Source organism: Typopeltis vanoorti, chromosome 25 (genome assembly GCF_054136105.1).
Source record: "Typopeltis vanoorti isolate ZY-2024b chromosome 25, IOZ_Tvanoo_1.0, whole genome shotgun sequence".
In the NCBI taxonomy this organism is placed as follows: Eukaryota; Metazoa; Arthropoda; class Arachnida; order Uropygi; family Thelyphonidae; genus Typopeltis; species Typopeltis vanoorti.
The window spans coordinates 57,728,611-57,745,799 of record NC_143573.1 but is presented as its reverse complement, the minus strand read 5'-3'; the positions used below and the strand labels follow the sequence as shown (position 1 = coordinate 57,745,799).

Genomic DNA, 17,189 nt, shown 5'->3' with positions numbered 1-17,189 from the left:
CAGGGTAGAGCCAAATCCGAGGTGTCAAAGGTTCTGAAATCTTGCCTCTCTTGAAGCTCTAGGAAAATTTATATTTTAACGCTGCATCACCTAGAACCATTAGATTAAGAAAAGGAAATCTTAATCAAGAAGTGAATTTTCAGATATACAGTAATGACCATTGATTTGCAATCGTGACCTAAACTACGACCTATTTCCTCCTGCTTAGATTCATACTTTTTTTTATGTGTGGTGGTGGATCGAATTCTAAACTCACACAATGAATTTAAAGATAGCAAAGGTTTATTAAACATATTAGTTATACAATACAAAGTACATTCAATCAGGATCAATTCAATGCTAAACAAACTAATTCACATGTATCCCCAGTAAATAAGATTATCAAAGAAACATTTCTTTATAAGATTAAGAACCTAGTAATCCTAAACAACAATATTAACATGAATTTTCAAGAGTTAATTTAATACTCAAATGAGATCATCTTAATATTCAATTAAAACATAAATATTAACTCAACACATTCAAGAGGTATCTCACTTTCTTCTAACTAATATCATGCTACAGTCCTGTCTTATCTTAATCAAAGTCCTTGATTCTCAGTTTACAGTTAATTTCTTATCCTTATACATAATACTAAACAAAGAACTTTCAACTTTACCGTCCACATGGTCTTCTTATACTTGTTCCTTCAGCTCTTGGCACTTGTTCCTCATACGATTTCCTTTCATTCGTTGTTATGGCATGGATTTCTCTGGTCATTGATAGGTCCACACGTTTCTAGCATATCAAGCCTATTCCAGTGACTTCGTTGGTGTCTGGCAATTCTGATTCCATGAGGTTCCTTACCGAGACACTGAGCTTTTTCCATGGATTGCCTGTCTTCAGTATAGATATATTTTCTTCCATCATAAGGTTTGGGCTATGTAACCTCTTTAACTGATATGCGACATTTCTGACTATTACATACGGGAATCCGAGCAGAGCTCCCCCGAGGGGGGGATTCCTAACCCTTTTATGCAATCTCCCTACTGACACTCTCCGTAACCTTCGTTGTTACCCTTCGCGTAGAATTCTCCCCATGTGGGTCTCACTTCGTAGCATTTAAATTTGTTTAAATTGACCACTTACTACTCAACGTGCTGTGTGCAACTGATACCGCCTGGGGCAACCTTTTATTCCGTTGATGTGCCCTTGTACTTTGATCTTTTGTTCACATTAACTTACATGTAAGTCATACAACATTTCGTTGTATTATCTATTTTTAAAATTATTATATATTTAACAAAGTATCACTGACATTAGACAATCTAGTAAGAATCCATTCATTTAATTATTCACAATTTCTGTTCTTTGTAATAATGTATTCTATATTTGTCCAGATATATATAACACATACTTGAATGCAAGTATATTCTTTTCTGGGTTTTGCTTGTTAAATGATGATAAATGAAATTCTTAAGAGTTTCAATTAATCAAAATTTAACAAAGGTTCCCCCTTCCCTTTTAAAAATTTTTCTTGTGTTCCTCATTTCGATTCTGGTGGGGGGAGGTGGCCGTCAAAGATTTTCTGTTTCTTATCTCTTCTCAGTACAGTGAACTGTTTTGATTAATGAAATACCGTGTATATCCAAGGTTGTTTCTGTTATCACGTAAATTGCTGTTATTGCAATTTATCTCTCAAGATTCTCCCCTCTTCCTTTTTCTAATGCTAACATAATAAATTCCTATTACAGATGGTTGAATTTTATCCAAGTTCAAGTTCTTATCATTATTTTCTTTCTTTGTTGTCCCTTTGATCAGTGAATATTGTTCACTTGAGGGCCTGTCTCTTCAGACAAATGGGCCTCCTTCATGCTCAGATTGTCACATACTGATTTATCATTCAAATTACTAGCCTGTTCATCATTGCATGGATGAGATTTAGATCTGAGTGAATCCCTTCCCTTCCTGTGGGATTGTACCTTATAACGTTCATGGATGATTCACCTTTTTCCAAGAAGATATACCTCCTTTGCATAATCATATTTGAAGTTATACTGCATCAAAAAATCATTGCCTAGAATTAGTTTTATGTGTGGGAGAGATGTTCTGGACAAGACCAGAAACTCATGCCAAACACACAGCCTGAATTCGGGTAAGTAAACCTGAGTGAATTTATAGATTTGGTTGCGTGAGTTGTGGAAGCTGTAACTCTCGATATTCTCACTGACTCCTTGAGGTAGGTAATCTTATTTTTTTACATAGGGTTCTAACTTTTTAAAATAATCCTCAGAAATGATGGAGGTTTGGAACCCGGTGTCCATTAGAGCATTACAATATTTTCCATACATACTGCCCTTTACCATCATTTCATAAGAATGCTCTTTATTCTTTGCCCTCTGCTCCAGATTCTATTTGAGCACCTCTTACCACTGAAACAATTGCAGGCAAGATGCCACAATTGTAACATCTGGGTGGCTCTCTCCTATAACTTTGGTCAGTGGTTTGTCTGGAATTTGATGGAAATTCTGTAGTTTCCTGGGAGGTTATGGCTGCCAGTTTTTGCATAACGATATCCAGTTGGTCAAGAATGGGCCTTTGTAATCTTTCAACCTCCTCTCTAATCATTCGTGTGGTTTCTTCTGTCTTGATACTACTCAGCTCTGGGGTCTTCAAGGACATTGTTCCCGGATGCCTCATCACCTCATCTAATCGCTCCATGACAGGTTTCTGAATACGTTCCACTTCCTGCTTAACTATGGATCTGATGTTGTGCGTCTTAGAAGAGGATTCTGTCAATTTGTTTATTGCTTCACTACCGTTATCCTCATTCCCCTTTTTATTCTTGGATCTTTCCTTCTTCTCTCTGCACTCCTTTTCTTGTTCATGCTGCCTTATTTGGCTGTGATCTTCAATCAAGTTGACAAGGTCGGCAGCAGTAGTGGGATGGATGTCCCCAAGTATCTGCTCACGTTCCTTGACCGCATTGTAACACTGATCCAGATTAGTTACTCTTTTGTCGAATTCTGTCTCTCTTAATTCTTGTCTGATTCCTTGCCTGAATTGCTGGAAGACAGCTCAGTCCAAGTGGGGTCTATCCTCACTGGAGACACTTAAAGCACTGGCCACCGTCAGCAATCTGTTCTGAAAATCAGAAACACTCTCCCTATCCTTTTGAGTACATCTCTGGAGCTTCCACAAGTTAGGCCCCAAACTTCTCAATTTAGAGAACTGAGAAATTAGGACCTCCTTAAACCTAGAATACTCCAGGGTCTCCTTTAAAATGGGAGAGGAGTATAGGAAGGTTCTGGCATTCCCTACCAAATCCAGTAACTGAAAGTCTGAGCACCCTCCAGACTTTCTTAGCTCCTCTATATAACTGAAAAAAACAATGACATCATCCGTCTCTTCTTCCGAGAATTGAGGGAACACTTGTGGGTTAATGCATCTAAAAAATTCATCATTCCTGAACTGCTATTGGGGTTTGACATACTTGCAATCTAAGTTTACACAATAATATACTAAACTAACTCTTAAATTCAACCTTTGCTTTGTTTAATATTCTGATTAGAATCTGAAACCTACTTCACATGTGAATTTTGATTTAATTGCTTAATTCACAATCCTGTCGGCTGTGCCATTTATGTTGTGTCCTACTTTCTTAATTTCTTATCAATATATGTATTCTATAATAAGCCTTTCCTAGGGTGTCACGTGGTACTACTGAAACGCAAAGGAATTGCCTCGGGGTCGAGCCAAATTCGAGGTGTCAAAGGTTTTGAAATCTTGCCTCTCTTAAAGCTCTAGGAAAATTTATATTTTATTGCTGCACCACTAGAACCATTAGATTAAGAAAAGGAAATCTTAATAAGTGAATTTTCAGATGTACACTAATGACCATTGCTTTGCAATCGTGACCTAAACTACGACCTATTTCCTCCCGCTTAGATTCGTACTTTTTTTGTGAGTGGTGCATGCATCGGATTCTAAACTCAGACAATTGGATTTAAATATAGCAAAAGGTTTATTAAACATATTAATTATCATGCAATACAAAGAACATTCAATCAGGATCAATTCAATGCTCATCATAATCCGTATCAAGGATTTAGGCCTAACATGGCCTGTTCCGGCCTTAGAAGTCATCGTTAAATCGTTTAAGAGGACGTCCTGGTTTTCTTTTTCCTAATGGCTTGTACTTTAAGGCTTGTTTTGGTAATCTTTCTGTTTTCATTCTTTGAACGTGTTCCATCCATTTATGTTTATATTTTTTAATTTTTTCTATTACTGGTTCTTGGTTTAATTCTTTCATAATTTCTTCATTTCTTTTGTGATCAAATAGGGTATACTTTGCAGTTTTTCTCATAAACTTCATTTCTGCTGTTGTTAATCTTTGTTTGTCTTTTTGTTTTATTGTCCAGATTTTGCTTCCATACATTAAGACCAGTAAGGCTAACGTATTGTATACTTTTAGTCTGGTTTGTTTTTGAACTAGGTTTGGTTTAAATATAGAGTTAAGTACACTTGTTATTTTTAAATATTTTGCAATTTTTACATTTATATCTTTTTCATTTTCATATGAGATCACACATCCTAGGTAGTTAAATGAATTCACCTGTTCTAAGATCTTGTTATCTATTACTATTTTAGTTCTTTCTGGATCTTGTCCTTTAAAGGCCATAGTTTTTGATTTTTCCGTTGATATTATCATACCATAATCTTTGGATATCTCATTTGGATTTAAAATAGCTTTCTGTAAGTTATCTTCAGAATTTGTATTTATTATTTGGTTGTCTGCAAAGAGGAGAGTGTTTAAGTTAACTGTAGGTGAAAGTTTAATTCCTTGATGTAAATTTTTACTCCATTTTATTATTATTTCATTTAAGTAGATATTAAAATTCAATGCTATATGTTTAGCATTGAATCAATTCAATGCTAAACAAACTAATTCACGTGTATCCCCAGTAACTAAGATTATCAAAGAAACATTCCTTTATAAGATTAAGAACCTAGTAATCCTAAACAACAATATTAACATGAATTTTCAAGAGTTAATTTAATACTCAAATGAGATCATCTTAATATTCAATTAAAACATAAATATTAACTCAACACATTCAAGAGGTATCTCACTTTCTTCAAAGTAATATCAACTTGCTACAGTCCTGTGTTATCTTAATCAAAGTCCTTGATTCTCAGTTTACAGTTAATATCTTATCCTTATACATAATACTAGACAAAGAACTTTCAACTTTACCGTCCACATGGTCTTCTTATACTTGTTCCTTCGGCTCTTGGCACTTGTTCCTCATACGATTTCCTTTCAGTCATTGTTATGGCATGGATTTCTCCAGTCATTGGTAGGTCCACACGTTTCTAGCATATCAAGCCTATTCCAGGGACTTCGTTGGTGTCTGGAGGTTCCTTACCGAGACACTGAGCTTTTTCCATGGAGTGCCTGTCTTCAGTATAGATATATTTTCTTCCATCATAATGTTTGGTGTACGTAACCTCTTTAACTGATATGCGGCATTTCCGACTATTACTTACGGGAGTCTGAGCAGATCTCCCTGCTGACCCTTTGTGTGGATGTTCCAGAAGAGAGACACACTCACTACTGCAAGAAACCCAAAAAGCCTAAGAGAGCTGTGTTTGTGTGTGTGTGGGGTGTTCCTAACCCTTTTATACCATCTCCCTTCCTACGTGGGTCTCGTTTCATCGCGTTTAAATTCGTTTTGACTGCTTGCCACTCCACGTGCCGTGTGCAACTGATACCGCCTGGGGCAACCTTTTATTCTGTTGATGTGCCCTTGTACTTTAACCTTTTGTTCACATTAACTTACATGTAAGTCATACAACATTTCATTATATTATCTATTTTTAAAATTATTATATATTTACAAAGTATCACTGACATTAGACAATCTAGTAAGAATCCTTTCATTGAATTATTCACAATTTCTGTTCTTTGTAATAATGTATTCTATATTTGCCCAGATACATATAACACATACTTGATGCAAGTATATTCTTTTCAGGGTTTTGCTTGTTAAATGATGATAAATGAAATTCTTAAGAGTTTCAATTAATCAAAATTTAACACCACTACTACTTAATTCTCCAACTAACACTACTACCATCAACGGCATGTATTGTCCATCATCACCAACCACAGCATTTTAGTCTGTAAATTGCGTGTGTTCTGAAGGCCAATTTTTCTATGTGCAGGATGAAAAACCAGAGTTTCCAGGAGAAAAAACCTTGCTACTACTGTATGAGATCGGCTAACTCACCTACAACTGAAAAAGGCTATATAAGAATTCCCCTCATCACGACGAGATTCGAATCTAGGTCTTTTCCCTTCGAAAGGTGTAATGTTCTGCTCTTCTTCCAGTTGCACTATGGTGATTAGGGTGTATGAATTTAAAGAAATTTCTTTTGGAAATTCAACAGAGAATTTTGGAAGAAGACAATTTAGGTTTAGTTTTTAATTCTCTTTCTCTATTATTTTTATGGCTAATATAGCCTACTTTTGCTTAGGAGTGCCCCTTTTTTTTTGCAATGTCATTGGCTCTTTACTCAAATCTTAGGGCATTACTGATGTGTTATAGAACTAATATATGAAGTATAATATAGGAGGAAAATTCGGATATGCATTTTTTGGAGGTTGTTGGCTGTCTCCTTATCCTGATAAGGATAAGGAGACAGCCTTTCTTTAACTGTTAAACTGTTAAAGAAAGGGGGTTTGGGAAAGTGGGGATAAAGTGCAGTGGGGGAATTATTTGAATAAACCTGGATTTTTTATATGTATAATAATAATAATATGGGGTGCTTAAGGGTTAAAGCTGTATAACATAGGCTTTAAAGGAATGCGGAGAACTGACCAGGGCTTCTGACCTAATGTCCAGTCTTCACCTTCTCGTCGTCCACCTTGTTGGGTATCTACTTGGATACTGAACGAACGAGGATGAGCTGGCAATTCGGGATTTAGCTGACCAAATTGTATTCTTATTGGTTAAATCAAAATAAAAAATGATCGTACAACATGACAAAATTTTATGCCGGCTGGGGCGTCGGCCGATTAAACAAGGCCGCCGTTGTTTTCGCCAATGCACCAGGGTGAACAGCGAAAAGTTAGCTACTGAAACAAATCTGAAAACACACCCCAACTAAACATCACCAGAGTTAAAGATCGGTACTATCAACATAAGAAGCCTGAATGGCAAAGAAATGGAGCTAGCTGAGGAATTAGATAAGCACCAGATCGACATAATAGGGGTGACTGGAACAAAAAAAAAGACAAAAACTAGGGAGATCTTTCTGAGCAATAAATACAAAATGTCATATTCAGGCAATGACAATCAAGGAAAAGGAGTAGCCATAGTATTCAACACAAAATACGAGGCTAATCTTCTTGAATGGCAGTCAGTCTCAAATATAGTAATGTGGGCAAATATGAGAATGGAGAACTGGACAATGAGACTTATTTATGCCTATGGTCCCACAGAAGGTTCTACTAAGGTAGAAGTGGAGGAATTTTTTGAGGCTTTAGAAAAAGCAACTGACACAATGAAAAAGGAAAAGTTGGTCCTTGTTGGGGATCTAAATAGCAGACTAGGAAATGATTGTGAGCCATTCAAAAATATTTTGGGAAAATTTGGAGAAAAGAGCAAAGCTAATAATAATGGCAAATATCTGTTGGATTTCTGCTCAGGACGTGGACTGGTTATTACTAACACCATGTTCCAACATAAAAATGTGCACAAATTCACATGGAGAGAAGAGGCAAGGAATAAGAAAAGTCTCATTGACTATGTTATTGTTGATAGTGATGTTTTCTCCCTGGTGCAGGACACCAGAGTGTACAGAGGATTTGAAATTGGAAGTGATCAGTATTTAGTCTTGAGCAGGATAAAATTGAATTTCATATTGAAAAGAATAACACGTAAGAAAGTTTTAAAGCGAATAAAAGTTGAGCAGCACTCAGATGTGAATACACAAAGATTATTGAAGAAAAAATGAAAGAGTTTGAGAACAGGAATCAAAGCTTGGAGATTCAGTGGGAAGCCTTGAAGATAGCCCTGATCGATTCAGCTAGAGAGGCATGTGGTGAGTTGTCTGCATGGATAGCAAAATTAGAACTCCATGGTGGACACAGGAAGTTAAAGAGGCAGTGAAGGAAAAGAAGAAAGCATATGAAAAGTTCGTGGCAAATAAGTCAACTTGTGCTCCTAGAGAATACAGAGACAAATGCAGGAATGCTAAACAGTGTGCAAAACTAGCTAAATAAAAGTCATGGGAGGACTTTGGCTAGAATATAGAAAATAAATATAATTATCAAGAATATCAAGAAGATGGCAAAATATTCTGGATGTTGTTGAAGAAGCTTAGGAATGGAGGAAAGAGTGCTGTAAAAGGAGTTAGAGATGATAAAGGTGACATGAAAAGGAGAAAAAGATATCCTTGAAGTATGGAGTAATTACTTTGAAAAACTGCTAAATAGAACAAGCAGTGATGACAGCACAGTGGTAAAAAACGCTGACCAGGCATGCAGTCAGGAATACATATCCATACTTGAAGTAGAAAAAGCCATCAAAGGCTTGAAATGTGGAAAGGCAGCCGGAGTAGATGATATTCCACCAGAAATGCTGAAGGATGGTGGTTTAAAAGTCTTACAGTGGCTGCACTGCATAGTTCAGAAAGCCTGGACAGAGGGACGAATTCCTGATGATTGGAGTAGAGCTCTCATAGTACCCATATATAAAAACGGAAATAAAACTGCATGTGAGAATTACAGAGGTATTTCCCTACTGAGTGTTCCTGACAAGATCTATGCAAATATACTTGAGAAACGATTGAGATAAGACTTGAGAAGAATTGTGGAAGAAAAGCTGGGTGAAGAACAAGCTGGATTCAGGCCAAATAGTGGCTGTCAGGATCAGATCTTCACTTTATGACAAATAGTGGAGAAAGCATGGGAATATAACAAAGATCTGTATTTAAATTTTGTTGATTTGGAAAAGGCATATGACAAGGTACCAAGAGAGAAGTTATTCAATATGCTACAGTTATATGGTATCAATGGGGCATTATATCAACCAATGCTTAGTCTTTATTTGAGTTGTAAGTCAGCAGTTAGAATTGAAGGAAGTACAGGAAGATGGTTTAATGTTAAATCTGGTTTGAGACAAGGATGTACACTATCCCCTCTGTTATTCATTATTTATATAGATCACATTATGAAGGAAAGTGGTATTTAACATGATATCAAAATTGGAGATATTAATGTTCAGCTCTTTGCTTTATGCGGATGATGTTATACTTCTAAATAAATTTTCTTCAAGTCTGCAAGATTCCCTGACTAAATTGAATAACTGTTGTAATAGATAAGGTATGAAGGTCAGTAATAACAAAAACAATGATAATAGGCAGAATCATTGAAAATGTCAACTGTGTTGTGAATGGAGAACCTGTGGAACAAGTAAAACATTTCAGCTACTTAGGCACGATTTTTGGTGAAGATGGTAAATTAAATATAGAAATAGACAATAGAATCAGCTAAGCTGGTATGGTGGGAAGTCAATTGAATAAATTCATATGGAACAAGAGAGAAATTAGTCACAACAATAAATTAGCTGTATACAAGACAGTGTTCAAACCAGTTTTAACTTAAGGATCTGACAACCGGGTCAGAAGTAAAACACTTCACTAAAGACTAAAGGCCGCAGATATGAGAGTCCTGAGAAAGTTTAGAGGCGTGAATGGATGGCATCAATGGCAATATCATATTAAAAACGAGGATATTTGGAAAGAACTTGACATTGTCAGCATCCAGGAATGCATTAGCAGTGCTAATCTCAGGTGGTATGGTCACTTAAACAGAATGGGCAAAGAAAGATTAGCAAAACAAGTTTTCTCTGCCAGGTTGGCAGCAAAACGACCCAGAGAAAGACTTAGATATAGGTCGATTGATACGGTACAAAGTGCCTTAGGCGATAGAAATATAAGATCTGATAATGTTGGAGTCTTGACAAGTAACAGACTGATTTGGAGGATAATTGTAGATAGGAAGTTAGTAATGATGTTATTTTTTTTATGTAGTATTATCATATCCTGTACACCCCTTGAGGGTACATGGCAGGAATTTGATGATGATGGTGATGATAATAATATTATTATTAAGGGTGGATAGAGAGCATTTGGAGGAGGAGCGAGAGAAGATCTGAAAATAGAAACTATTTTTTGGGGAAGAGGAAGGATTGATGGGAACTGACCTTTTCCCATCAATCCTTCCTCTTCCCCAAAAAATGGTTTCTATTTTCAGAACTTCTCTCACCCCTTCTCCCAAATGCTATCTATCCAACCTTCATAATAATATTATACATATAAAAAAAACCCAGGTTTTTTCAAATAATTCCCCCTACATTACTTTATCCTCACTTTCCCAAACTTCTTTTCCTTTAACAGCAGATGGATGCATATCACGGGATAAGGAGACAGCCAACAACATCCAAAAAAGTATGTCTGAATTTTCCTCCTATATTATTCTTCATATATTAGTTCTATTAATGCTCTTAGATTTGAATAAAGAGCCAATGACATTGTGAAAAAAGGGGCACTACTAAACAAAAGTAGGATATATTAGCCATAAAAATAATAGTTTATCTTAGAGGAGTAACACGGGGAATTTTCCCAGAAGTATCGCTTTCTCTATTTTTTGTTATTTTTTTTTCTCCAATAACGTGATTTAATTTATTGAGAGATCAGGCAAGATATAATCATATTCCTGGGTCCACAAGGGGAAGACAAGGAAGCAGATATTTTTTGTTGGAACTGAGGTTTTGATAGGGTTGAAATTCTGGTGGGCCTTCTAGTTGTGAATTAAAGATGCCAAGAAATTATATTCTTGTTTAATGATGAATGCTGTACAGTATGCTAAAATTCATTGGAGTTTTTATGGTTGAGAGGAAAATGGTGGACAATTAGGGGCTAGAAATGGAGCATGCCTTCACTGTTTTGATATATTTTTCCTTTATGGAAGAAATAATCCCAAAAATGCTGGTAAACAATCATGCCATACTAAAAGACCTGTATTACCAAAAGTGGAGGTGTTTAATTTTGAGATGAAGTATTTTCTATATGAGAAGAATGATTGTTGGATAGTTAGACTGTGTTAATAAAAGTTTTGTGAGGTTATAAGTCCAGGCATGCTGGGGTAGTAGCATTCACGGGATGCTTTGAGATGATCCTTGTCTGTATCTCAGATCACTTTTTCCAACTGACTGTTCAGTTTATTTATTTATTTATTTTATTTTTATTTGTGATTTTATAGTCTGGATAGTAATCTCAAAATTAATAAAAACAAAGATTTTATAGTCTGGATAGTGATCTCAAAAGATTTTTTTAACCAGGCTCCCACATGAAAGATTACAAGATCTATAGGATATTCATACTATACATATGGGCAAAGAGTAAGATGAAAGGAGGGATCTCTTTTTGAACAGCCTTGGGGACAGAGTGCAGGTTCCAAAGTACATAGGTTGATGGAAGGAAGAAGTTAGTTTGGAAGTGGACTGTAAATGGGTGTTGATTAGTAACTTGCTCTTGTCCTTATGCTTTTGTAAGAAAGAGGAATGATAGATGATCAGTTCAATAGAGCATTATCCATGAAAGTTCCTGTAGAAGAGGTATAAAACAAAAATGCACATGAGAGAGGTATTGGAATGGATCTGTGAGAGAGGATTATTAGTTAACCAGATTGCCCTTTTCTGAATAGCATAAAGAAATCTTGGAGATTTGAGGGCATCATTCCAAATGTATGAGCATTATTTCATGGTTGAGTGAATATGGGATTTGTACAGGTGAGAAGTACTACCTTGATTGGAAAAGTTTTTATTTTATTTATTTATTTATTTATTTTTTTGGCAGCTGTTAAACTTTATAGCTGAGATGGATTTGCAGGCCTTGACAAATACGGTCACTGCCCACCTGTAGTAAGCAGATTTTGCATCTAACCCAAAGTCTGCTTAGATACATTGACAATGTTTTTGCTATCTGGCCCCATCGCTGCCAGACATTAGACACTTTCCTCAGCCACCTAAACAAACAACACAAATGCATACAGTTCACAATTGAAATTAAAAAGCAGAACACACTTCTGTTTCTAGATACACTTGTGACACGTTTTCCTTCTGGTAGTTTTTCCTTCACTGTTTACCAGAAACCGACACATACTGGCCAATATATGCACAATAAAAATATATATAAATGATATAAACTCCTACCACCACCCAACACAAAAACTATGGATCATTAATATACTAAAAAACAGAACTTTGAAGATTTTCTCCAATGAACAAGTGCTTAAAGATGAATTAAAGCAATACCTTCCAAAAAAATGGTTACAGCCAAAATGCTATCAACAAAATTGTATAATTTCTCACTTAAAAACAAAAATAAACAAGACTACAATAAAACTAACCATTCCATACATTAAAGGGATATCAGACAAAATAAATAGAATACTACAGAAGTACTACCTTAAAAAACCTCCTGCAAAATTAAAGAACTTATTCAACTCATCCAAGGATCCACTCCCTCTGCTGGCCCACCCTGGAGTATACCGTATTGATTGCACCTGTAATTTTCCCTATATAGGGGAAACAGGATGCACAATTCCTATCAGAAAAAAGGAACATAAAGACATTAATATAATAACTATGGTCAAGCTGGTCTTTCTGATCATGCCCTGAACATTTTACATAGAATTGACTGGAAAAGCACCTGTTGTTTATTTACATCACACCAAAACATGATATGAACGTAAATTTAAGGAGGCCTATGAGATTCTTATTAACCACCCTAATCTTCTAATCTTAACAATATTGATAATCTAAAAATCCCAGGAATATGGAAGGCACATATTCTACCCACGTAACCTTTCTCCCTAAGAGTTAATTAAAAATAGGACCATAGGTAATCATCATCATCATCATCAAATTCCTGCTATGTACCCTCAAGGGGTGTACAGGATATGACAGTACTACATGAAAAAATTACATCATTACTAACTTCCTATCTACAATTTTCCTCCAAATCAGTCTGTTACTTGTCAAGACTCCAACATTATCAGATCTTATATTTCTATCGTCTAAGGCACTTTGTACCGTATCAATCCACCTATATCTTGGTCTTCCTCTGGGTCGTTTTCCTGCCAACCAGGCAGAGAACACTTGTTTTGCTAATCTTTCCTCTCCCATTCTATTTAAGTGACCATACCACCTGAGATTAGTACTGCTAATGCATTCCTGGATGCTGACAATGTCAAGTTCTTTCCTAATATCCTCATTTTTAATATGATATTGCCATTGATGCCATCTGTTCACGCCTCTAATCTTTCTCAGGACTCTCATATCTGCAGTCTCTAGTCTTTGGTCAAGTGTTTTACTTTTGACTCAGCTCTCAGATCCATAAGTTAAAACTGGTTTGAACACTGTCTTGTATACAGCTAATTTAGTGTTCCGACTAATTTCTCTCTTATTCCATATGAATTTATTCAATTGACTTCCCACCATACCCAACAGAATCAACTTTGCTGATTCTGTTGTCTATTTCTATATTTAATTTACCATCTTCAGTAAAAATTGTGCCTAAGTAGCTGAAATGTTTTACTTGTTCCACAGATTCTCCATTCACAACACAGTTGACATTTTCAATGATTCTGCCTATTTTCATTGTCTTTGTCTTTTTATTGCTGACCTTCATACCATATCTATTACAACAGCTATTCAATTTAGTCAGAGAATCTTGCAGACTTGTAGCAGATTTATTTAGAAGTATAACATCATCTGCATAAAGCAAAGAGCTGACATTAACATCTCCAATTTTGATATCAGGTTTAATACCACTTTCCTTCATAATGTGATCCATATAGATAATGAATAACAGAGGGGATAATGTACATCCCTGTCTCACACCAGATTTAACATTAAACCATCTTCCTGTACTTCCTTCATTTCTAACTGCTGACTTACAACTCAAATAAAGACTAAGTATTGCTTGATATAATGCCCCATTGACACCATATAACTGCAGCGTATTGAATAGCTTCTCTCTTGGCACCTTGTCATATACCTTTTCCAAATCGACAAAACTTAAATACAGATCTTTGTTATATTCCCATGCTTTCTCGACTATTTGTCGTAAAGTGAAGATCTGATCCTGACAGCCTCTATTTGGCCTGAATCCAGCTTGTTCTTCACCAAGCTTTTCTTCCACAATTCTTCTCAACTGTTTCTCAAGTATACTGGCATAGATCTTGCCAGGAACACTCAGTAGGGAAATACCTCTGTAATTCTCACATTCAGTTTTATTTCCCTTTTTATATATGGGTACTATGAGAGCTCTACTCCAATCATCGGGAATTCGTCCCTCTGTCCAGGCTTTCTGAACTATGCAGTGCAGCCACTGTAAGACTTTTATACCACCATACTTCAGCATTTCTGGTCGAATATTATCTACTCCTGCTGCCTATCCACATTTCAAGCCCTTTGATGGCTTTTTCTACTTCAAGTATGGATATGTATTCCTGACTGCATGCCTGGTCAGTGTTTTTTATCACTGTGCTGTCCTCACTGCTTGTTTCATTTAGCAGTTTTTCAAAGTAATTACTCCATATTTCAAGGATATCTTTTTCTCCTGTTTTCATGTCACCTTTATCATCTCTAACTCCTTTTACAGCACTTTCCTCCATTCCTAAGCTTCTTCAACAACCTCCAGAATATTTTGCCACCTTCTTGATATTTATTTTCTATATTCTTGCCAAAGTCCTCCCATGACTTTTCTTTAGCTAGTTTTACACACTGTTTAGCTTTCTTACATTTGTCTCTGTATTCTGTAAGAGTAAAAGCTGACTTATTTGCCAGGAACTTTTGATATGCTTTCTTCTTTTCCTTCACTGCCTCTTTAACTTCCTGTGTCCACCAGGGAGTTCTGATTTTTTTATCCTTGCACACAACTTCACCACATGCCTCTCTGGCAGAATCAATCAATGTTTTCTTCAGAGTTTGCCACTGAATCTCCAAGGTTTGATTCCTGTTCTCAAACTCTTTGTTTCTTTTCAATAAACTTTCTGTATTTTAGTCTACAGTTCTTTGATATTGTCTTAAATAGAATATAGCTTTGATGTTATTTTATTTCATTTATTTACTGTAATTTTATTTTATTTTCACTAGAGGTCAGGCCAGTAAAATAACCGTTGATCAATTCATTGTCTCTTCAGCATACTGTGTGAAATGTAATTTAGCTTGTCTATGTGTGTGTACTCTAGATTTCGACCTTAATATGAAGGTCGAAACATCAGGAAATTAAAATAATTATTTATAACATGGTTGTAGAGTCCATAATTTGTGTAAAAAGAAGCTAGATGCTCTTATCTGCTGTCTCATCCCCCCAAGTTCCAGATGTATGCAAGGTTTCTTGTTCTTGCAATCCATCCTGTTATGTCACTTTAAACATTCAGACTGTTACTTCAAACAGTCATACCATCAAGATGAGAGAGAAAGGCAGAAGTTGTCCATCAGCCCAGAACAGCTTCTATTTTGACAGGAGGCAAGCTTTCTACTGTTGGCCTTTATGAAATCTAATTTTGATCTGCTCTTGACTGATTTGCATATGTTGCATGATTTGGTATAGGTAATGTATGAAGCTACAGATTCACTTCAACCTCCATCTTATATGGGCAGTGTTTCTCCACTGTCTAGGTACTTTCATGATCACTGCTCCAGTGAATTGGTTCTTGATGTGAGCCACCTGTAGTGAGCTGAATTTTTTTCTTTGACTGCTTTGATGCATTTCTGTTGAACCAGGGCTGTGGGAAAGTGTACAAGGATTATTGGTCGAATGGTGATGAAGGCTTTTGTACCATTGAGAATAATATGTGACTCATTCACAGCAGGTATTAGGGTCAGGTGAGTGAAACCAAGGAAAGGAGGAGTAGAAATTCTGGAGGTCACCCCAATTGGCTCCTTTGTAGTGCCAGAAGATGTGAGGTCAGAAGTGGTTGGAGGATGGTCATTCTGTGAGAGGAATTATGCAAGACTGTATTCTGATTTGCCAAGAGGAGAGTTGACCTCCATGATGTATCTGGTCAAACTGTAGAACTGGTCAAAAAGAGATCCAGAGTATTTGGAGAGTAAAGAGAGTTATTCGTATGGGTAGATGCACGATTAGTGTTACTTTATTACTTTTAGCAAAGATGTCTGCTTCTCATCTTGCTTGGTTGGTGGTGTTGGAGTAAGGAAGACAGTTGATTATCAGTGTTTGGAGATCAGTAAATGCAACAAATGAATGTTACCAAATGAGGTAAGCAAACCTTGAGCCTGAGGTCAAAAGCAGGGGATTCCATATTAGCCATTCTCTGGCAGGCTATATCAGATTTCACAGAGGCAAAGGTGCCACCCTTGTAGTGAAAAGAATTATGAAGTGTGGGGTTTCTCTCAGGAATAAGATGTCTCAAAGACTGCAAGTGATGTGAATGTCATTTATGTTTGTGTTAATGCCATGGATGTTAGTAAATTGGATGTGAAAGTGAGTTTTTAATGAAAATGAGGAGACTGGCATGGGTTGTGACTAGTTGTGATGTGACTTTTTTTTTTGATGGAATTAGTTTGAGGGAGATTTGCTTTTGCCATGGTATCATTGTTAGTGTTTGTGAGAATCTTCATAACTTTGATTCAGCGGAAAGCTCCACAGCGTGCTCCACATACACTACTCGGACTCCCTCTCTAGGCACGACCTGGCAGAGTATGTGGCAGTGAGATAATGCACCAGTTGATGGGGAAGCCTCCTGACTCATTATTATTGATAGGTTTAGATCCATGCACTAATTGGCAGCTAGCCTGTTGCACTGCTATTTTAACTGATGTACTCTTGAAATGCAGGAGGTTATGGATCTCTGAGTATGTTTGTCATGAAGGATACTTTGAAGGGTATCACTCACGCTGCACGGAGAAGAGCATAGGAGAACAGAAACTGAAATCCCTGCTCTGGACACCAAATATGGCATTTCCCACTTCAGACCTCCAATAAGCAGACAGTAGTATTTTACCAGGCAATGAAGAACATCTATCTCCTGGTTTCTAGTTGGCAATTTCCTCCAACCAGGAAGGCATCCCTTTGTAGTGTGAATAGTTGCTGGTTTTGCCAGAGCC

The 17,189-nt window shown here is 36.4% G+C and overlaps 1 protein-coding gene across 1 annotated transcript in view; it reads left to right on the top strand.

The window, feature by feature from the left end:
- The window catches only part of LOC150092763 (transcription intermediary factor 1-alpha-like), a 366,172-nt gene that overhangs the window by 41,081 nt on the left and 307,902 nt on the right, over positions 1–17,189 (top strand). The window lies entirely within an intron of this gene.